The following is a 24,024-nucleotide window of genomic DNA, read 5'->3' as shown; positions in this document are numbered from 1 at the left end:
CCTGAAAGTGTTCAAGATACTTACCTGCGGCAGAAACACTGAGGGAGGAGATTGAAGCTCGCTCAACACTGAGGATCCCTTTTCCCGACTCCACTAGGAGAAGCTGGGCGTTACAGCCGGGGGCTCTCAGCCGGGGGAGCAGTGCCCACGCCACTGAGCTGGTCCTGAGGGAGCGGGAAAGGGAGAGGAGGGCAGCCCCGGGGTCGTGGGGCAGGGAAAGCGGGGGGATGGGGAAGCGGGCTGCAGCCCCGCTCGGAGTCCAGCCCCAGTCCCAGCCGCCCGCCCGGGACACAGCCCGCCCAGGTGTGGGGACTGCCCGGCGGCCGAGGAGAGGAAGCCCGGGAGGAGAGGACTCGCGGGCGGGAGAGAGGAATGGGACGCCACCCGCGGACTGAGTGGTGGCCGGCTGGGTGAGAGGCAGAAGGTGCACACCTGGCCCTGGTCAGGTTTGGCCGGGGCCCCGGGGAAGGTGGCGCGGGCAGAGGGGTCTGGCCAGAGCAATTCAGCTGAACACAGGCTGACTGGCGCCCTGGGGGCTGTGACATGCCGACCGCCCTCCCGCAGTCGCCTGACCCCTTTCCCGGGAAACCCCACGTTGCACTTCCACAGCCGGTGGCCCCGGCCCCGGGCAGGAGCCAAAGGCCTACCGGGCGACAGAGCTGAGAAGGTTTTGGGGCCGATTCCTGGCTCGGAGCTGGAGCTTCCAACTCGGGGTCCAGCTGGCACTGACTGCCCATGCGCAGGAGTGCCAGCGATCCTCTGGGTTCTGTGAGGGAAGGTGGGGCAGCGAGGGAGGGAGAAGATGGGAGGGGGAGGAGAGGAGGGGGAGGGGAGGAGGGGAAAAGTGGAGGGAGACAGATGGACAGGAAGAGCAGAGAAAAGGGAGGGATCTGGAGAGGGGAGGGGAGTAGCGGAGATGGGGAGAAAAAGCTTTACCTCTGGGGTCACCCCGAAGGAGGCGGCAGTCCTGCCTCTGTACCATTCTGTAACCCTTCAAGGCCCGCAGCTCACGTTTTACCTCTCTGATCCAGCCCTCCTTCCGATGCTTCTGCAGAACCCCTACGGGTATCACACCCATTGCCCCACACGGAGCTTGGTTTTCTGTTGCTCTGGGAACCAAGCACCCGCAGGTGTTGTCGCTCAGAACTACCTTGGGAAGGGTACATATTCCCCTTTTACACGCTGGGAAACAGGCAGGCACGATCTCTGCCTTAGCTCCACTGTCCCAGGTGTTGGGCTGGCGGGGAGCGGGGTGGTACAAGATCAGAGCCCCAGACAGAGCAGACTGCCTGAGTGTTGGTGCATAGTCCCCATCCCTCCTGGGTAAACCACACCCCATCCTAGTGGAACCATAAAGGGCTCACAGTAGTTCCCTGGGTGTGGGAGAGCTATCCTCATGTGAAGGAAAAGCCAAGCTGGGCTAACAAGCTAAGTCACAAATCTAAGTGTGATAAGTGTCGGTTTACTGATCTAAATTCTGCTGGGCTAACTCATAAATCTGAAGTTTAGTGTCAGTTTACTGGGCTAACAAGTAACTCGTAAATCCAAGCTCAACAATTGTCAGTAACCTGAACTATTACAAGTTGATAAGCTCTAGTGTACTGATTCCTTGCTTTTTGTTGTTTGAGCCTTATTGGCTAATACCCCCTTACTTGTAATTAACCCTTTAAAACCACATGTGCACGTCTCGGGGTGCTCATAACTTCGGAGCAGAAACCACTCTGAGCCCGCCGGAATAATAAATCTGAGTACACCAACACTCCGAGTGGTGCTTGTTTCTTGGCTGGCCTGTTGTTTCCATAACACTCAGTTCCAGTGCTCAGCTTGCTACGTAGATAAGAGTGTTACCAAATCCAAATTCATTCTCCTCAGTGCAGGACAGGCCAATAAGTTGGGAGACCAGGTGTTGGGGCATGGAATAGCAAGTTTCTGTAGACCTAGATGGCAAACTAATGTCCTGGAAAACCATCTCCCCAAGTCAGAATTCAGGCTCCTTTCCTACATGCTTGGTTGTTGCAATCTTCTTGGTGTAGGAATTCCTTATCTTTATAATCCTTTGTTCTTGCAGCTATCTGCCTGGGTCAGATCACTGTAAACCTCCAACAAAACAAACGTTATTTTCTATTCTGCAATTTGTTATCTTTTTATGAATGAAAAAGTGTTAAATATCCTTAAAGGTCAGAGCCTTCAGAATAGGCTCTCCTATATATTTCAGGCTCTAGGCAACATTGTTTTACAAGCAAGATGAAGCCTAGGAGACAGAGCATAGGGTTAAAGTCAAAGGAACAGATCTAATATGGAGTCAGATTTGTTCTGTTCTATTACCCAGGCAGAAGCCACTTGAGGATTTAAATCCCTTTAAGTTAAAAATAACTAAAACTTTAAAGGAATTTACATACATAGGTGGGAATGTGCATAGCCTATCTGGAAAATCACACAAAGATTAGTAAACAGTGGCATCTCCAGGGAGGGCTGAAAGAAGAGAGCATGAGAGAAAACTTCTTTCACTTGTGTATTTTTGTGCTCTGTTTGAATTATTTAAAAAAATTTGCATGTATTTCTTTTTCAGTTAAAAATATGTGTAATCAAGCAAAGGAGTAATTAGCTCAGCAAATACAGCAGCCATGGAATCACTGAGTCATCACTTTTGATTTAAGCCAGGAAGCATTTATTGACTCTCTCCAATGTGCCCAGTGGTGTTTTAAGACTTCTTTTATTATTTTTATTAATTATTATTATTATTATTATTATTAATATTATTACTGTTATTGTTATTCTATGAAATAATAACAAGGTATCCCTCACCCCTGCCCATGGCTGGTGGAAAACCAACTGAGTTTTTAATTGAGTTGTTTTCCAAGGAGTAGAGATGAGTTATAATCAGAGCACATCTTCAGGGCAAAACAGTCGGAGTGGTTTTCCAGCACGCCAGAGAGCTATGAAGGGTTTTCAATAGAGGCGCCCAGAGGCTGAGAGAGAAAGCCTCCAGGACCCTACCAAAAGCTGCCCAAACTGCCTTCTCCATGGTACTACTGAAATAGGAAAAAACAAATCTGACTCCATATTTGATCTGTTCCTTTGACTTTAACAAAGCCAAGTCAATACGCTCTGGTCTTTTCATGGGTTATGATGTCACAGAGGAGACGGACAGGTCACCAAGGGACCACTCGGCCGTGATCACGGAGCCGGGGAGCGGGATGGGCGGCAAGATGTATGACGCAGCCGTAGCTGTGCCCGTGCTTCTAGGCAGGTACCCAAAGTCACCTCGACAAGTTGTCAAACACTTGTGCCCACGTCCTCATCACCTGACATGTATTAAAGAGAAATGAAAACCTATAAAATTCCAATATACTTGGTGGGTACACCGTCGAAAAAGTAAAGTCACAGTTTGACAACTGGCCATCTCGGTTCCCTGGGATTAATTCTTGGAGAACCTTAAAAACCACTCCTCTGTCCTCAAGAAGTGCTGCATATTTGTCCTATCTTTGGCTCAGGGTTAGAGCACATTCAAGTGAACTTCAATGTCTGCACAGTTTTGGCTGTCTTTGTCCAGGTTCACTTGTCCATTCTAAAGAGGCATGAGCTAAGTCCACCCTCCATAAGATCTATTCCCTCCAGTGACAGCTCATTGAGCCTGCAATTAAAAGCCAACTGAACAAGACTGTCTGTCCTCAGCTAAAAAGTTCACCCACCCTTCACTGCTTTCTTAATCTCCTCTCCTGGCTAATTGCAACAGACTAACACCCCCCTCCACCAAGCTCCCCGACTATGTCAGTTTGTCTCCCCAAAGAGAAAGTAAGGTCCATAAAAGAGGAGACAACTCCATAGTCACTTCTGAATTCCTAGCATATAGTAATGTCAATAAATAGAACTATGATTATGGCTTCTTTCCTTTAAAACCTTTCTGGTTATTTGAATGAGACCTTGGAAGAGAGGTGTTTGCGGTCCAGTATCTTGATCCACAAGACTCTGGAGGCCTTTTACGGAATGGCTGCTCACTGATTTATTCAAACCACAGCTTCTCATTCCAGGAGTAGCTGTGCTTCTCTGCCAGGAGTTTGTGGTCACTCTCATGCCAGAACAGCTTTAAACTATATCCTTACTTTGGATTTGTTATTTTTCCCCTCTTCCAACAAAATTGACTTTCCTTACTGTCTTGTCTTGAGGAATTTTTTTTCCTAGTTCACCCTATAGTAAACCATGCTTCTCGGGTTCTGCTTGGCCTTACATATGATCAGTCATCCAACTCCCAGTGTGAGAGGCCTCGGGCTCACCTCCTGCCCTCCTGCCAGGGCAACTGAAACTCAGTACAGGAGCCAACAGGCACCCCAGGGCTTCTAAGGCTCACGTATCTCCCAGAATCCCTGCTTTCTGGTTTGTCTTGGCTTCTGAGGATTTCCCCTCACTTTCTTGACAATTAGCTGTGCAGCTTGAAAGATGAGGAAGGAAGGTTTTATTTCTTAATTAGCATTTTAAGAAACTTGTGTAATGAAAGTTTTCACGAGTTTCTACAACACTCCATTGCCGAGACAGAAAACACACTAGATATTTTCTAAGTTTAGCTATCATGTGTATTTTTTCTTTCATTCTCTTAACTACAACAGACATTTTTATATTAAAAACAATAAGGCCCCAAATAGGATAGAGACTTGAAGGGGAATACAAAATTAAAAGGCAAAGACAGAAAAATGATAAATACTCTACAAGGTTAATATAATACTTACACTATGGATCAGATCAGCAATTCTCAGTAACAGCTAATTGAAATATGACCATGATGTAAAACGTCTCTCCTGTCAGGAGATGGCTAACAGAAAATAGAATTAAAACAACAAACTAAAATTCTAAGTCTGGCGAGGTACAGAAGGCTACCAGCTAAATGTGTCTTCTTCTGGAAAGGAGGGAGGCTCACCAGCTCTTTACTGTGGAGCCTGAGCCCAGGGGAGGGCGGTGAAGTGAGCTCTGTAAGTACCCAAATAGCAAAGTGAGTGATGAATAAAGAGACGTGAGCTTTGATGAAAGAGATGATACTACTATTCACTTGTCCTGTAAAGTATGTCTTCACGTTCAGTGATCAATATCTCAGCATCCTCAGGGATTAAGATTATAGGAAAATTCACAGCCCGGGCCCAGACCTAACCTTTGAGCTTGTGACACTGCACTTAGATGTCTCAAGGGCAACTCCAACTCCACCTACAAAGAGCTGACTTCACGGTTCTCCTCCCATAGCCGTCCTGCCCAGGGCCCCTGGTCGGGGAGCAAGGTCTCCCTGCCTCTCCCAGCTCAGGCCCATCACTCACAGATGTGACTGGACCCCTCCTTAAGGCCTCAGATTTCATCAGTTACCGAGGCCCACCACCCACACTTGTCCTACCAGATACTCACTGGCACTCACGCAGCACTGACTCTGTGCTGGGGACCACGCTGCACACTGCGAACACGTTATCTCACTGGATCTCCACAGCAGTCCTTGGAGGTCGGTACATCACTGCTTTAATTGATTAGATAAATTGTTTCACTTCCTTGAGTGAATCATCCAAAGTGACACGGCTACTGAGCCACAAACATGGGACTGAAAAACACTTGAAAATTCTACACTCCTACACCTGGCAACCACCCTACTCTGACTCATCACATCACCTCCTGCTGAGCCTTCTAAATGTTTCTAACCATTCTACAAGACAAAAGTGATCTACAAGAGCACCCCACTCCCCTACTTAAAATCTGTCAATGACAGTCCACTGCCCTTAGGAGAAAGCCCCCCCCGGGCCTGAGCACAGCCCAATGGCCCAGCATCCGCGTTCCCTGCGTGGCCACGCCGCCTCACCCACCATGCAGCACTACACTGGCTGTGCCCAGGACAAGGATGCTGACTCCGTACAACCCGGGGCTCATCTCAATCAAACAATGATCACCTTCTTCAGTGTTCACCCTCTTCACTGCTGACTCTCAGAAAAATGTTTTCTCAGGGTGAATCAATATCTTTTTCCTTACAACTTCCCATCATTGATAATGAGCTCCACCCAAAAGAAAGAAGACCTAATTCTCAGTCTCCTTATCTGTAAAGTGAGAATAACAAGGAAATATGTGAGGTTTTAAGTGAAATAATATTCATGTGAGGCTGAGGGACAATTCCCAACATACAGTAAGAACTCAATATGTGCTTACTTAATATTAATAAGAATATATTGCATTCCAGCAATCTTAACTCAGTGTTTTATGGCTTTGTCCAACAGACTACAGATAAATTGTTGGACGAACCCCTTTGAGCAGATCAGCCCAAGCGTGCAGGGAAAGGTAAGCGCTGACTCCAGTTACAGCTGCAGCCACCCAGCACTACGGGGCGGGGGCAGTTTGTTCAAACTCTTACATGTTGCTTGAGCATTTAGTTGTCATTAATGAATAAAGACATGTGTTCTTTAGTCAAAGCTCCTGAAACATAAATCTTCAAAGACTGATGCAAATTAGATTTCAAGTACAACACTCTCACTAGAAATTATTTGAAAATGATAGTCTTAGCTCCTCTGCACATCAAAAGGCATGATCTTAATGTATCTGACAACACCGAAAGTGTTGTTTAAAAGAAATTAAGATGAAGCCATCCTAAGTAAGCTCTCAGTATCATCTGCACAAAGCCCCACATAAATGTCTCATTTCTCACTTCCACATAGTTTTTCAGGTAGCTTAACCTGGGTCTTGGTTTCTTGTAACAAGGGGGTGGTAAGAGTTGTGGATAGATTTATGTAGCAAATATAAACCTAGGGGATTTGCTGTGTAGGAATCCTAGAAATAAACAAATTGATATATAGTCCTACCCTCAAGAAGCTCAGCCTTTCCATTTACAACAGCATTAAAAATAAAATGAGAGATACATTTAACAAAAATTTACAATATTTGTACATTGAACATTTTGAAGTATCACGGAATTAAAGTTTAAAAGATCTACATATATGGAAGACATCCCATGTTCATGGAATGGTAGACAATATTGTTTAAAATGTAAAGACTCCCCAAAGTGACCTACAAATTCAGTGGAATCGCTATCAAAATTCCAGCTGACTTCTTTGCAAAAATTGAAAAACTGATACCAAAATTCATATGGAAGTGCAAGGGGCCCAGGACAGACAAAACAATCTTGAAAAAGCAGAGAAAATTTGGAGGACTCACTTTAAAGTGTACTAAAAAGCTATAGTACTAAGTCATTATGGTACTGACATAAGTTTTGATAAATAAATCTATGAGACACAATAAAAATCCAGGGGGAAATATCTTACATTTACAGTCAGTTTTCCACAAGAGTGCCAACAACACTCCATTGAAAGAATAGTCTATTCAACAAATGGTGCAGGGACACCTGGGTATCTGCAGGCAAAAGAATGAATGTGGAATCTGGATCTCCATATTTTATATAACAAATAAAAATTAATTCAAAATGGATCACAGACAGAAATGTAAAAACTAAACTTATAAACTTTCTAAAAGAAGACACAGTATAAATATTTGTGGCCCTAGGATAGGCTTTGGTTTCCTAGATACAATACGAAGAGCACAAGTGATAGAAGAAAAAAGCAGATAAACTGGACTTCATCAAAATTAAAACCTTTTTGTTATAAAGGACATCATCAAGAAAGTGAAATGACAGGGGAATCGGGTATCTCATGTGATAGAGTGCGTGCTTAGCAAGAAAAATAAAATAAGTCAATACATCTAATTACCTCCCCTATAAACTGTTTTAATGTTTAAAAAACTAAAGTGAAAGGACAATCTGCAGAATAGGGGAAAAATTTTGCAAAGCGTGTATCTAATAAGAGACTAGTATTCAGGATATATAACAAATGCTTACAACTGAACAATACAAAGAAAATCGACCCAATTTTTAAATTTGCCAAGGATTTAAATAAATACACAAATGGCCAATAAGCATATGAAAAGATGCTCATCATCACTAGCCAAATCAAAATCAAAATGATATCTCATTTTACACCCACTAGGATGGTTATAATCAAAACATGGACAATAACAAGTGTTGTTCAGGAGGAAGAGATACCTTATATGCGGCCAGTGGAAAGGGACAATGGTGCAGCTTCTTTGCAGAAGTCTGGTGTTTCCTCAAATGGTTAGAGTTATATGGCTCAGCAATTCCACTCCTACATGTAGAGTCATCCCTCAGTATCCTCGGGGGGTTGGTTTCAGGAACCCCCCACCCTCGATTCCATAATCCAGGGATGTTCGAGTCTCTTTACAATCAGCCATCTGGATCCAAGAAGTGGAAACTACAGATATGGCGGGCCAACTGTACAGCCAACCGAATGAAAACGTATTCTCACAAAATCTTGCACATCAATATTCATAGCAGTATCATTCAGAGTAGCCAAAGGTTACAAACAATATCCATCCATCAATGAACGGATAAACAAAATTACCAAGAATAGTCCCACAAACTTTTGGTCATTGAATCTTTGACAAAGAGGTGAGAACATACAATGGAGTAAAGACAGCCTCTTCAGCAAATGGTGTAGGGAAAACTGGACAGCTGCATGTAAATGAATGAAGTTAGACTACTCCCTCACAGCATACACAAAAATGAATTCAAAATGTCTTAAAGACTTAAACATTAGTCAAGACACTATAAACTTCTTAGAAGAAAACATAGACAAAACATCTGACTTACATCTCAACAATGTTTTCCTAGAGCAATCTAGTCAAGCAATAGAAATACAAGCAAAAATATACAAGTGGGATCTAATTAAACTTACAAGCTTTAGCACAGAAAAGGAAACAAAAAGCAAAACAAAAAGACAATCTATGGAATGGGAGAAAATAGTTGCAATGAATGAAACTGACAAGGGCTTAATTCCCAGAATATGTAAACAGCTTTTACACTTCATAAGAAAGAAAAACAAACAATTCAATTCAAAAATGGGCAGAAGTCCTAAAGAAACATTTCTCCAATGAAGACATACAAATGGCCAATAGGCACATGAAAAAATGCTCAATATCATTATCAGAGAAATGCAAATCAAAACTGCAATCAAGTATCACCTCTTACCAGTCAGAATAGCCATCATTCAGAAGTTCACAAACAATAAATGCTGGAGAGGCTGTGGAGAATATGGAACCCTCCTACACTGTGGAGGGAATGCAGTTTGGTGGAGCCAATGTGGAAAACAGTACAGAGGTTCCTCAAAAGACAAAAAATTGACCTCCCATATGACCCAGCAATCCCACTCCTGGGCATATATCCAGAAGGATCCGTAATTCAAAAAGACACCTACACCCCAATGTTCACAACAGCACTATTTACAATAGCAAGACATGGAAACATCCTAAATGTCCACTGACAGATGACTGGATAAAGAGGTTTTAGTATATTTGTACAATAGAGTACTATTCACCCATAAAAAAAAAATAAAATAATATCATTTGTAGCAACATCAATGGATCTGGAGAATGTCATTCTAAGTGAAGTAACCCAGAAAGAGAAAGAAAAATAACATATGAGATCACTCACATGTGGAATCAAAAAAAAAAAAAAAGAAAAAACAAACAAAAAGATAAAATTATCTATAGTACAGAAACAGACACAGAGACATAGAAACCAAACTATGGTTACCAGAGGGAAGAGGGTGTGGGAAGGAATAAATTGGGAGTTCAAGATTTGAAGATACTCAGTATGTATAGAATAAACAGCAAGTTTATACTCTATAGTACAGGAGAATATATTTAATATCTTATAGTAACTTATGTTGAAAAAGAATATGAAAATGAATACAGGTATCTTTCTATATAAATGAAGGGTTGTGCTGTACACAAGAAACTGATCCAACATTATAAACTGACTAGAATTCAATGAAAATATTTTTAAATAGACAAAAAACAAAAAAAAGAAAAAGGATATTATCAAACCAAAAGAATAATGTACTGATTGACGCTACAACATGGATGAACCTTGAAAGTTTATACTAAAATAAGCCAGACACAAAAGAGCAAATAGTTCCCTTTTAGGTGAACTGTATCTAACCGTTTATTGTACTATTCCAGTACATTTTCTGGAGGTTTGAAGTCTATCAAAATCAAAATAAAATGTATTATTCATTAAAAACATAAAATGATTCCTCACAGGAGGGTTTTAATTATTAAATGCAGAAATGAATGTAAAACTCCTGGAACAACAGTTTGCACGTCCACAGAAAGTCACTGCTGTCACTGCCACTCAGAGGGTGGTGCCAGCGCTGATGAAAGCTGCCTCCACTAGCCGCCCTGAAGACAGGAGTGAGGGCCTGGGCTCTGACAGGCAGGGTGAGCGTGAACCTGTGTCAGACACAGCGGCGCCCCAGACTCTGTGTTACCCAACTTTCTTATACAAACTGTAACATGTTATGTAAACACGCTACAGGGATGTGTCTTACAACACAGGGAATATAGCCAATGTTTTACAATAACTATAAATGGAGCATAACAATAAAAATTGTGCAACTATTGTACACCTGAAACTTATATCATATTGTAAATCAGCTCTACCTTTATAAAAAATTTAAAAATAATTTAAAAATTTTATCACTTTAGTATTCAATTCGGTTTTTAAGTAACTACTAAACAGCTTAGAATGTATAAAATATTAAATTGTGATAAGTTTGTTTACATAGTTATTTACTTTCAGCCTTCTGCTAAAAGAGAAATTAAACAATTTTTTAAACACAACTTAACAACCATAACAACAAAAAGACAAAATTGAGAGTGAAGAGAAAATGGAGATTCAATACTTAAACGAAACCAGGGGGAGGTAAAGTCATAAAAATGGATGCCATGAAGTCAGGGTAAGTGTTAAAGGCCGACTAGAAATTCAGCTGTAAGATTCTTGGCAGCTAAAGCAAAAAGAAAAAGATGATGGGGCGGGTGGTAGAGCTCAGTGGTAGAGCGTGTACTTAGCGTGCATGGGGTCCTGGGTTCAAGCGCCAGGGCCTCTACTAACAAATAAATACACCAAATTACCTACCCCTCAAAAGAGCCCCAAAGAAAAGAAAAAGAAAAATTTCTTTCCTAAAAAATCCTGATATTAAATTTAGATTAAATACTTGAAAAAAAAAAAAAGAAAAATAGAAATAAATGAGTGACACAAGCGATAATGCCTATGAGATAAATCTGCGGTGGCTGCTGGCACGTCCCCATGTCCCACGTGGGAAAATCTGAAACATCATTCACACCACTCAGAGTCATCCTCAGCCCACACCACCCCTCCCCCTGTTAAATGCAGGAGCACAGGCAGGGCCAGCCTTTGCTCTCTCTGTGTCAACACAGTGAGACAGGATGGAAGGGGGCAGAGCACAGCCATTCAATGAAGGCCACAGCAATTAACATCAATATGGTGAAGGATTCAACCCCCAGTAGGCCTTGAGGCTCAGGATGAAGAGATTTAACTTCTAGCTGATCTTGAGCTTCATTATACATCCGTTGTAATAGTAACATGGCGAATAACACGCCCAAGGCACCATGGCCATCCCAAGGCTAGCCACAAAATGTCAAAGGGTGGGAAATGGCCAACTCCCTGGGAATCCCAGCCCCTTGCCCTTAGGCTACTCATTCTACTTACTAGCATATGAAACAACCAAGCCCATGAAAACAAGCAACACAGGGCCACCTCGCGGTCACTCCTCTCTCTCTCCCTTTTTGGAGAAGGCCCACACTCTGTGGATTGTGTACTTACTTTTAATCTGAGCATCAAATCCCCACACCTTGTGGCGTTTCTCTTGCCTTTCTATGTATCTCTCTGAATAAATCTACGTTTACTCAACACTGGCTTGCTCTTGAATTCTTTCCTGCATGAAGCCAAGGACCATCATCTGGCGGGGCACATCCCAGGGTTTCAACCAAAGCCTGGGACACAGCCCTTCTCATGCCCCAAGTATTTTTTCTTGTATCAACAGGACTGGGTTGTGAAGGGAGCTCTGAGGCCCCAGCTAAGGGACAGAAGCAGCCCCCAGGGCTTGAATTGGCGGGAAGCCCCTCCCCCAGCAGGGGCCTGGGGTCTGCTCAGTTCTCTGTGGTTCTCTGTTGTGCTGACTCCACAGCCAGACAGAGTTCTCCCTAGGCCTATCTCCACAAAACCCTTCTCTCCAAAATACAAGCACATCATGTCACAGTCCTCTTGTTCAACCAGGAAATGTTCAGCCCACATTTTCCTTCCCCAGTAAAAACCTAACTGTCCTCCCTCCGATCCCACCACTTCTTTCTTTGTGAGAACTCTGCACTCCCCACACACCATCCTGAACGCAGGTGCCTTGCTGGCTGGGACCGAGATGTTTCAGTCTCACACAGCCTGCGTCCTTCCACTTTACCCTTGCTACCTTAAAAAAGTCTTTCCTGAGTCTCCCACCCATCTGGTTCTGAACTTCAAAAAGTGCTGAGGTTACAGTCACTATGTGCGTACATCCCTGGTTTTGGCTAGGTTTCCTTCGCAAGATCTTCATTAAGGAGCTGCATCAAGACGTTTAAAGAGGCTAGTCTTACATTTGAGCAGATGAGCCTGCATAAAATTTAAATGGCTTTGAAGAGAGAGTTAACCAGGGACAGAGAGGTCGCAGGTCCTTGTCAACAGTGTCATGAGGCAAAATGTTCTTCAAAGGCTCAGAGTGGCTTCTGAACACAGAGTCGGCAGGGAGGAGGTGCCAGGCAGTGAGTGGGGTGTGTGACAGAGCTTACGCTCCCCCAGCTGGGGAAGAATTGAATTTTTTTCTAGTTTTCCAAAAAATTTCTTACTACCCTTTTCTCCTATTATCACATACCATTTCCTACGAATTAAGAAAATCAATATCAGTCATTTGGGCCACTTGGGAGAAGCTACACGATGCCATTCACAGGGCTGGGACATGACAGCCACGCCAGCCTAGGTTGAAAGACCAGTGGGGGTATTTCCAAGGTGATCACGGGCATGCAGCAAACTCCCCAGCTTCAATGACCTCATCTCAAAGGTGGGGCCTATAAAACTACCAAGCAAAGTGCGTGATGATTATGGCCGACAACTGTTTACTAGGTAAGTGCCCATGACAGCTGCCGCTTAATGGGGAATGAGTATGACCAACGAGGCCCAGTCTACCTGGTCACACGTGCCCTGCCTTCCTGCCTTGGTGCAGCAGCAGAGCTTGTTTAGCTGAAATGAACGCCCCCAGAGCAGCCCCGACGGGAAAGATCCCAGCTCTGCAAGGCGAGGCCTGTTCCTTTCCTTCTCAGAGCTGATCACAGTTTGCAGTCATCTGTTTTTATGTTTATCCCTTTTGTAACTTCCTCCCCTCTGGAGTTTTGCTCAAGCAGCACAGGGCCAGGTGTGTCTTGCTGCCTGATGGATATTCTGTGCTGGGTGACAGTCGACCCCACATCTGGCTCTGGTGCTTAACGAAGAGGGTAGAAGGCCCAGGGTCCCATGCCAAATCGAGGCCCCTGCACCCAAAATTATGGTCTGACTTAGGGCAAATTACACAGTCTACTTTACCCTGAGATTCCTCATCTGTCCATGAAAATAACTGCCCATGGCACACAGAGTTACAAGGATTAATAGAAATCACCAAATTCACAACGTATTCAAGGGGCAACCAATGCGCCCTCAACAGACACATGCTGCCTTTATGGCTCTGACACACACCAAGCGGGGCTGCCACACACAGTGAACGCTGCTAAGTGCCAGTGTGTTAAGTGCTTCATGTGTGCTCTAATACTCTTTACAACTTACAACAATCCCAGGAACAATCGAATATGATCATGCGCATTTCACAGAATCACCAACAGGTTAAGAGAGGTTACATTCTATTCCAAGGCCCTATGGTGAGGAAATGGCGATTGAAACCTGAATCTGGGCCCAGAATTGGGCTCCATCTCTCTCCCATCCACCTGACCACTTGCCTATGTAATCCACCTGTCCAATACACAATTTCCAGCTGACCAGCTCTTAAATGCATTGTGTTCCAACTTTCGTCAATGTTGGTTAATTACCATAAATTGTTCTCAGAAACCACTACAGAAGAGAAAGGTGGAATCACGTCCCTGCCCACAAAGGAGAGGAATTCTGCCTTGCCTTCTCCTGTAATGTGCAGAAAGCCTTCCCTACACCACCAAATCCTTTTGTATCCTTCCTCCATGTTTATGTTTGCACATGGCTTATTAAAATAGAAGGTACCTGCAGTAATTCCATCTCGGTTGCTTTCCAAGTTTGCAGATTATCTATCCATAGTCAGTCTGTGAAAGAATTTATGACAATGTGAATGAAAATACTGCAACCATGTCAGTAAACAAAGAAAGCTGAAACCAAGTCATCAGCGGCTGCCAACACACCCCAGCAAGGACAGGCCTGCAGCCCAGCCTCTGCAGCCACTCACAATCATGCCCTCTGAGCAGACTCAGAATAAGAAAGGACAGGATACTGGCCCTAGGTAGCTGGGCGCTTGTCTAAAGAATGAATTCAGTGAGTCAAAATGTTTGCTTCTTCCCATAAATAGAAAAGCACTAAATTCTTGAACTTGAGATACCTGGCTTTCTTTAGATAACAAGCAATCTTTTATTGTTCCAACTACCTGGTCTTTGATGTAAAGCTCCTATATAACCTAGTTCCTCCCCAACCTCTTCTGAGCAGTCCCTCAGAGCGATCTGAGAGGCTGTCATCCCAGCTCAAGTCCTCCTGCCAAATAAATCATAACTCAGCTTTTAGGCTGCACATGTATTTCAGTCAACAGTTTTGGAAACCATGAAGGGACCCAGAGCAGACTTCTCTCCACCTGAACTCTCCAAGGAACCGGGGCCTTTGTACCAGCAGTGGCCCTTTGTGCCCATCCGCCTCCTCGGGGAGTCCAGATGAATTTGGGTGAGTCTCTCCTGGTTCTAGGATCTCCCATATTGGTTGATGATCCTGAGTTTTATTTCGTGGTGTATCCAGGTACCTGGCCCTCCAGTTGAAAGTTACTGGGGGAGAATTACCCACCCAGTGGAGACATGCTGGGTGGGGCCTGGTTGAATGATAACAGGAAACACCCACCTTGAGGAGGTGTCCGAAGTGGGGCTGGTGGAAACATTCCAGGAAAATACTCACCCAGTGGAGACGTCCTGAGTGGGTCTAAGTTGAAAGACTCTGGGTTCAGGACTGAGTGGTTAGGTAAGAGGCTGGTCTAATATTTTCCTCAATTTGGTTACCTCCATTGAATTTTTCGGGATAAAAGTAAAACTCTTATGAGGAACCTTTCAACTCCAAAAATGGGACCGTCCTCCTGGCTGATAACAGCTTTCTCGGATGACAGAGAAACTTGCAGGAATGTTAGAGGCAAAGATTTCATGCCATAGAGTTGTCCCTGTGGGAAATCTTATCAGCAATTTTATTCTGAGAACCTGACCTTACAGTGGGGAATAGAACTTTCAAAAAAAAAAAAAAAAAACAGAAAAGGAAAGAAAAAGAAATAACAGATTGCCATCCTCCAACTATTACCCCAGCCAGGTTTATATACGTAAAATACTTTCAATATTATTTAGGAATTAGAAAAAATATATTTCACTCTGAAAGTAAATAACCAGGCCTGATAAAAACTTTTTTTGGAATTCTGAACTTATAAAAACAAAATCCCCTTTAGGGGGAAATTGGATTTCTCTTCCTGTGTCCTTGAATTGTAAACGTTTTATCTTTCTCTGAGTGTTTTATGTGTGTGTATGTATGTATATATTTGTTTCCTTTTTTTAAAGGAATATTTGGACTCTGTCATGCAAAAGGTACAAGTATTGTGTACATATGGTGGCCACGCAAATAAATTTGTATTCTCAACAATCCTTTTATAATACTAATTTTCAGACATTTTGCCATCTTAATCTTTGTTGCATCAGCCTGGACCACAAAGGCATTTACCTTTTGGAGAGTAAACTTTTGAATTTTATTTAGGCAACACCCCCAATCTCATGTGAAAAGCCTCTTCATCTTATTGGTTTAAAATCACTATATATATATATATATATATATATATATATATATATATATATATATATATATATATATATATATAAATTGATGGCCATATGATGGATCCTATAATTTGGAAAAACTTTTAAATTGGTGAAAGTTGAAAGAGCTCTCATTATAAACAGCTGTTTTATTGGTACCTATTAAAATCAAGTTTAAAGGTAGAAAAATATATTTAATTGTTAACCTAAGAACTTAGTTAAAAAAAAAAACTGATTTGAAAAGCTACATTTGTGTTTTTCCTTTCTGATCAATGGTTTTAGATATGCTAATAAAAACTTAGAATAATTAATGTTAATTAGGCTGAATAACTGGAAAAAGGATTGTAAAAATGTCAGAAAAAAAAAGATAAGGGGCTTATCCCAAATGGATAAATATTTTTATATGTTTATTTTGAATGAGATAAATAAAATGGACATTTTTGGATTTAGATACAAGGTTTTGATACTACACTACATAAAGTTAAAAAAAAAAGGGCCAAAGAGATCACCTACTGCCCCCGAACATTAAAGTTCAAACAAGTCCATTTTATTTACCACAGTTTAAAATATATGTATTTATAGGGCTAAAAAAGAAATATATATAGAGAGAGACTGAAATACTTGATCAATGATTGGGACAACAGACCAAATAATCAAATTAAAAACTGAGAAGGGCCTAAGCTCTTTGGCTCAAACTTGGGGATCCTAGAGACTTTTCTATAAAATTAGATAAAATGCACAAACACACACACACACACAAAAAGGCTTCTGGCACTCCTTCTAGAATTAAGAATTACTGATTAAACCTAATAAATATAAAAATTAAAGGTATAAGATTTAATAAAATTGAGGTAAAAGTTTGTAAAATTGGTATATTTAAATGGGCTTTATATAAGCCTTCTGCTTAATTATGTTGTGGGATACATATGTTTCAGTGGAAAAACGCCTCCCTTCTTGGTTTAATAAGGCTGGGCCCATATTTGTTCCTCAGAAAATATTAATTGTACAAAGTAAAGGAAACCAATAGAGTTACATGAGCCGTCCAGTATAACATAAAACTAAAAACTAATATTCAGTGGCTAATAAAAAAATATAATAAGAGGTTTACCCTGGGTCTAACTTATAACTCAAGGAAAAGAGACCTTATTAAGTTCCTTACGCAAGCTTTGGAAAACATGATAAATTAAACCTTAAAGTTTTAAAACAAGGAATTCTTTGTTTACAGCTCTTCTCACTGATACAAAAAAGCCAATTAATGAGATACAATTTGGCCTGGGTGACAGAGCAGTTCTCTGGGGAACTGGAAGCGTGTGTCATTGTCTTGCAGATCAGAAATGTAAATACAGCAAACAGTGACCTAGGACTGAGCCTAATTAGCTCAAGGAGATAAAACTTAAGGCCAAGAAATTTTTGGCATTTTAGAACTCAGAACTCTGACCGGTCCTTCAGACTTTGTCAAGAAATCTTAAATGTCTGTTTCATAAATAGTAAGCCTTAGTGATTTGAGCAAGCAAATTCAGCTTACTCCAGCTATTATTATACCTATCTAATAAGTAAGTTTTAAAGTGAAGCTATGAGATCTCTAGCTTTTGTCTGTTTATAAGCCTGCATACACATTATAGATGTGAGATATTTCTACAGCTGAAAAAAAAAAAATCAAAGTCAAAGAGCTCTGCTTAATTGACGTAAAAATAAGAGCTTACAATTTAAGTATTTTTAAAATAAAAACTGACCAAATTGAATTTCAGCTTCACGTGAACTGGAAAATATTCAATATTAAGATAATATTTGATATTGTTTAGTTTAAGTGTGTTCTAATTAATATAGACATCTTTAAAGTCATCAATATTAAGTATAATACCTTTACTGTACCTAGGTTTAATGAAAGTCAAATAAGATCCTGTTATATCTGTTGCAGATTTGTCAGGAAAAAAATAATATTAATATGGCGTGGTAAAATTTTAAGTAAATTAAATGCAAATGAGATGAGAGCTTTGGGTATATTTTTAAAATATATTTTTAAAATGTATGCTTAAGATAATCTCTAAAATGTTTAGTATCTTTAAATTCTAGAGTTGTGCTAAATTAAGTTAACTGATAGGATTTTATTAAATAGCTATGCCATTTTCAGATAAAATAAGATTGAAACATGAATTACTTAACAATTAACTTCTTCTTACAGAGAAACTAAAGGTGTTTAGAAATATTAATAAATGGTTGGTGCCACCCTGAAATAGTCTCTATTATTAAGGCAATGATCTAAGTATCCTAGGAAAGTAAGATAAATGTGTAAAGGAAGATATAAGAATGGAATTATATTTTGTTAATAAAAAATAGTGACTTTCTCCTGAAGCTGGCTACTTCTGAATGGAAGAGAAAATAAGGGACACACTAATATAAGTATAGAAAGCTGTGGAAGGCTTGTGGAAGAGGAAACCTGAGGAAAGAGTTTTGTACGTGGTCGGAACTGGCTAAGTTTAGAATGAACTTGGGCAAAGAAAATTAATCTTAGAAGCAAGCTGGTACAAGAATAGATTTGGTTTTCTCACTGTTAAGAGGGCATAATTTTCTTAAAATGTTAATCCACTTTCAGTAACAAATTGTAAAGCTTTTATACCACTTAACTGATCTGTTCTGCCTTTACCTTTGACGTATTTTCTTGTTAAAGAATAAGTACTTATTTACAGTGATCTATATGTTTACGTGACCAAGTGTTCTGAAAACTTTTAACAAGCTCCCCAAATATCAATTTCTAATTAAAGTTCTTTTAATCTCCAGTTAAGTTTGGGATGCTACAGAGGGCCCCTGAAACATCTCAAAGAGAGATTTTAAACTAGTAAGTTTCATTTTGCATGTTAAATAACATGGTATTGTCAAATGAATAGTAAATCTTCCTAGGATATACTGCATGAGAAAGTACTATTAATATAGATATTCTAGAAATTATATGGACTACCTAAAATTCTGGTATATCTGAAATGTTACCAGTCATAATTCTGGTTGTAGTGACCAGGTTTCTTTATTGATTATAGTGTAATGGTTTTTAACCATGCTTTTAAATCTATTGTCATTTATAGACAGTTAATTGTTTTCTTCTAATGAGTTTGCAAAATGCTTTCTCTTCAAGGAGATTTACTGATTTCTAATAAATTTCAAAATATAGCACTGAAGTAAACTGGGTAAGAAATTTTAAAGTTCTAATGAAAACTCTCATTAAATGAATTAGTTACATGGGACTGAGTAAACTGGTGAATATGGTTATACTTTTTGATTTTGTCTGAAATACTACTGGCTTTTAACCTGTTTCCCAGACGTAAAGAAATTATTCTGCTTTAGCTAGTTATGATTTACAGAAATTTGATAAATTATACCTATGTAATCCGACTTGGAACAGTTATCTTTTCTATCTGATCCCTCAAGAGACTAAAAACTATTAGGTCCCCAGTGGCTCTATCAGACAAATTAGGAAGATCATCTCCTAACAGATATAAAAATCTCAAGGTATTTTAAGGATTTTAAAGAGAAAAGAATTTACCTAAATCTGTAAGGCAGAAACCCATGACAAGCCCTTGACGTGGCTTTCCTGGCCTTCAGAAACCTTATTAACATTCTACCCTGAGACTCCTTATTAAAAGTTCCAACACAGCCAATTTAAAAAAGCCTATATGATCAAATAATCAGACTTAATTTGTAAACAAATTAATCTTGATTTGGCTATATTTGAGAAAAATGAGGGTAACTTTACAGAGAAAAAGGATTATATTTTAGTGGATATTTAATTCTAGTTTTGTTAATTGAGGTCTATGTTTAATAAGACATTTCCCAGATCATTCCTTGCTGTTATGTCACATTGCTGTAAAGTTTAATTGAATTATGAAAAGGATACTCTAGGTTTGTTTCTGAAGCTCAGTAATCTATCCTTGGGTAAAGTTCCAATGCCCCAAGACCTGCAGCCAGGGGATTATACATACTGGAACAGGCATGACTTAAAGAACTGTCTCCAAGCTGAATGGAAGGACCCTCTACCAGGTACTCTTAACTAGACCATACACACAAAAGCTGAAGGAAACAGATTTTCCAATTAATTTCCTATCAGAAACAGACCCTACAGTGCCCTGACCTATAGAGCACTGCTCATCTTAAAACAATGCCCAAATGGAGAAAAAGCTACCCAGGCCAGGATGAGAAGAAGACGACATCTGAGGTAAGACAGCTGACCCAAGACACCGGACCAGGCCTGTATATGAATTACTTTGATAATTTCCCCTACCTTTGATTATGAACTACTCCAATTGTTAAGTTTTTGGTAAATTACCTATGTCTAGTACTTCTGTGTTACCTTGGTGGGATTCCCTACTCCAAGGCACAAACTAGATAGCCCTCAGGAACTTTATTCTAAAAAGAAAATTATAGTTCTGTTTAGCCCACTGTTGATCTTACAAGGTGGGAGACCTCACCTGGCCAATTAATACCTGCTCTGACCCTGACCATAAATATGAAATTTCTCATAAGATCACTCAAACTCAATCAGAAACACAAGCAAAATTTTAACCAAAAAATATAACTTCTTGAATATTAAATTCTTACTCATGACTTTATAAACATTACTAGGTGAATTACTTATATCCTGTCTATATAATAAAATTGTTGTCTGTTACATTTCCCAATGTGTAACTAGGCATAAAAGATTGATGGTGGCAAACATCTAGAAGAAATAGATCAAATTTATAACCCTGCATAAAATAATTGTAATAGTGTGATTCTAGGTATGGGAATGCACAATGAAGGGTAAACATTTCCTGGATCATAATAGACTAGTAAAACAGGCGATCCAGAGAAAGTTTAGTATCAACAGGGCCTGATAGAAAAACTAACACCTTGAAAGACAGCTCAGAAGATTCTTCACCTGAACTAGGAATGAGCAATCCTAGCACCGTGGGACAAAATAGGTCATGAAATGTCTCTCAAAATATTGGTCGAATTTAGGACCAAGGGGTAGTACTGTGAATGAAAGTACTACAATGTGAATGAAAATACTGCAACCATGTCAGTAAACAAAGAATGCTGAAACCAAGTCATCAGCGGCTGCTGCCACTCCCCAGCGAGGACATGCCTGCAGCCCAACCTCTCAGCCAATCACAGTGGTGCCCTCTGAGCTGACTCAGAATAAGAAACGACAGGATACTGGCCCTAGATAGCTAGGTGCTTGCTAAAGTATGAATTCAATGACACAAATGTTTGCTTCCTCCCATACATAGAAAACCACTAAATACTTGAACTTGAGATACCTGGCTTTCTTTAGATAACAAGCAATCTTTTATTGTTCCAACTACCTGGTCTTTGTTGTAAAGCTCCTATATATCCTAGCTCCTACCCTACCTCTTGGGAGCAGTCCCTCAGAGTGATCTGAGAGGCTGTCATCTCGGCTCGAGCCCTCCTGCCAAATAAAACATAACTCTTAAATTTTAGGCTGAACGTTTATTTCAATCAAATCCCAGAATAGACAAAACTCACCAATTCTGTAATGGAACACACTGGATCAGGAACCAAAAGCGTGTTCTAGTCTCGAAAAACTATGGGTTCCTCTTTCTTCCTGTCATTATACAATCCCATCAGAACTCATTACTTTGCTGTCTGCTCATCTGGCAACCAAACTCAGAGAAGAGTCAACTCAGCAGACTGCCCTACTGGGGAGAACACCCCTCAGCAGCACTGCGGGCTGCTTGCCCTCCCGCACGCTCTGCTGACCCCTAGTGTCCTCCATGGAGACCAGGCCAACATAGCTGTTCCCAAAAGCTGCAAAGTCCCACACGTTAAATAAATCATTTTAATTTATATGATATGTTACGTATATACCCATCTCTGAAAACAGCTTTGCTAGAAGCCCAAATCTTCAATATTAATCTGCAAAGGTAAATCTTGTCCCCAAGTGAAAACAAGTCTTAAGACAATGCTAAGGCCTCCAAAGTCCTCTCCATGACCGTCAACCAAACTGACTGCAGGTCTGCAGCTGCAGGAGGCTACATGTCTGTTTAAAGCAACCCCTTCCTGCCCTCGGGTGCTACAATGTCCATCTAAGCCCTCCCATTTCAGGGTAAGAGCAGCCGCTGCAGAACCTTGCAGGGCAGCACTGACAGGACTGGACACAGAGGATCAGAGCTAAACTAAGCCTTCTGATGACACGAGCTTGTCACTGTGTCACTTTACAGATGAAGATTATATAAAGAGAGAGGTGGGGTGATATTGCTCAAAGTCACACAGCTAATAAGTGGCAAAGTCTATAACTCTGCTCCTCCCTCCGGCATGACGCCCCAGCTGGGACGGCCACAAGGTGCTCTCGTGCCTGCCTGAGCAGTCCTTTCCTGTCACTCATAACCCACAACAGTGTCGGACCCTAGCCTGCGTTTTCAGCATCTTTTCCCTCCAGTCTCTCAGGAACAAGGCTGTTTGGGCCACTGTATGAATTCCGGCTTCCCAAACCCTCCGTGCTCAGGCTGGTCTTGCCTGTGCATCCAGCACCCTGCTCAGAGTCACTTCCTCCCCTGCAGGAGGACGTTTCCACTCTCCGCAGGGACACCCCCTCAGGGAAGCCCTCTTCTCGCCCTCAGCACAGCAGGTGTCCCAGGCCACATCCCGAGCTGCCCCATTAGGACTGCCTGTGCCCAGGCCTGCTAGTCAGACCAGCAGCCTCAGAGCCAGGGATTATGCCCGAATCACCCTGCAAACCTACTGCCAGTCTCACAGCCCCCAGCCAGCAGCTCACCTGGAAGTCACAGCAAGTGCCCCACCCAATCCAGAAGTCTCTTCATTTGCCAGCACCGCTGATGACTGGTTTCCAACCTTTGGTCAGTTATGCACAAAACAGCAGCTTGCACTGTGAAGCGGTGGGTTTTAGCTTCTGCTCCCCATCCTTACTGGAAACATCAAGGGAAACCAAAAGGCCTTTTCTCAACTGTTTTCTGATGACACCCTCCTACCCACAATACTCACATTCTCAAGAGAATTGGGTCCACGTGCTTTTGTTTTCCTTACGCTAAGTGGTTCAAAACACTGCGGGATTCTTTCTCTTTTGAGGGTATTTGCACTCAGTTTATCAGCTTTAATCTGCTTTTGTCTCTCTCTTCAGTGTCCCTAGCAGTTGCCACTTCTTACTCCCTTCAGCAGCCTCCCTCCCAACATCTAGTCTAGGAAATCAGCTGTGACGAGGGGCCCGGGGGCAGTCACAGAAGATGCAACTAAGGCACAGAGAGGCGACATAGTTTGCCCAAGGTGATCAGCTTCAACCCCCAACAGTGTGTGTCACGTCCCTCTGTTTAACTCTTATGCTAAACAAGCTAACTTTTTGTAGATTATAGGTATAAACAGATGAGGTATCAAAATATATACAAGGACACACATCAACTCTAAGATGTTCATTAAATACACTATTTTGTTTCTATTTATTTTATTTCTATTAAAAAAATTAAAAATCTCTGCAGTCAATATAGCAAAATGTTACAGGGCTTTAAATCCAGAATATAGAGGTGCTAAGTCTGTCATTACTCATACTTATTTGTATGTTCACAAGACAAAATGATTTGAAAGTCTCTCTCCCCTCACCCTACTCACTACGGGCTCTCACCAGAGCTCCCAGAACACACATCTAACAGCCTTTCACTTTACCCACAGCTGAATTCATCAGTTTTCCCCCAGAGCTCCCTCTGCAGCTTTCCCTCCTCAGAGCACAGTGGGACCATCATTTACCTCATTAATGCACACAGAAACCTGGGCCTTACTCCATACTACATTCACAGATATCATTCATCCTTTCCTGTTACCATCTAAACATGCTTTCAATCTGTTCGCTTTTACCCACTGACCGTCCCACCACTCAAAATGAAGCCACCAACACTGCCCACCTGGACTCACGGGTCTCCCAAGTGGCCCCACAGCCACTTTCCCCTACTTGAGACAAATGGGATTGTGTCACTCCCGCGGTTTTAGGCCTCTTTTAAAACCCACTGTCCTTAGAAGAAACTCCCAGTTCTTCACCTGGTGAAGATCTTTGTCATCAAACTG

At 41.4% G+C, this 24,024-nt stretch overlaps 1 long non-coding RNA gene across 1 annotated transcript; it reads right to left on the bottom strand.

Annotated features, from left to right (window-relative positions):
- Positions 1-25: 25 nt before the first annotated feature.
- Positions 26-23,257, bottom strand: LOC135320028 (uncharacterized). The gene is made up of 3 exons (XR_010379155.1): positions 22,730-23,257; positions 648-890; positions 26-164 (listed from the first exon to the last, which is right to left on the bottom strand). It is a non-coding gene; the product is annotated as an uncharacterized LOC135320028 (long non-coding RNA).
- Positions 23,258-24,024: the final 767 nt, after the last annotated feature.

The sequence above is a fragment of the Camelus dromedarius genome, chromosome 35 (assembly GCF_036321535.1).
Source record: "Camelus dromedarius isolate mCamDro1 chromosome 35, mCamDro1.pat, whole genome shotgun sequence".
Classification (NCBI taxonomy): domain Eukaryota; kingdom Metazoa; phylum Chordata; class Mammalia; order Artiodactyla; family Camelidae; genus Camelus; species Camelus dromedarius.
This window is presented reverse-complemented; position numbering and strand designations above follow the sequence as displayed.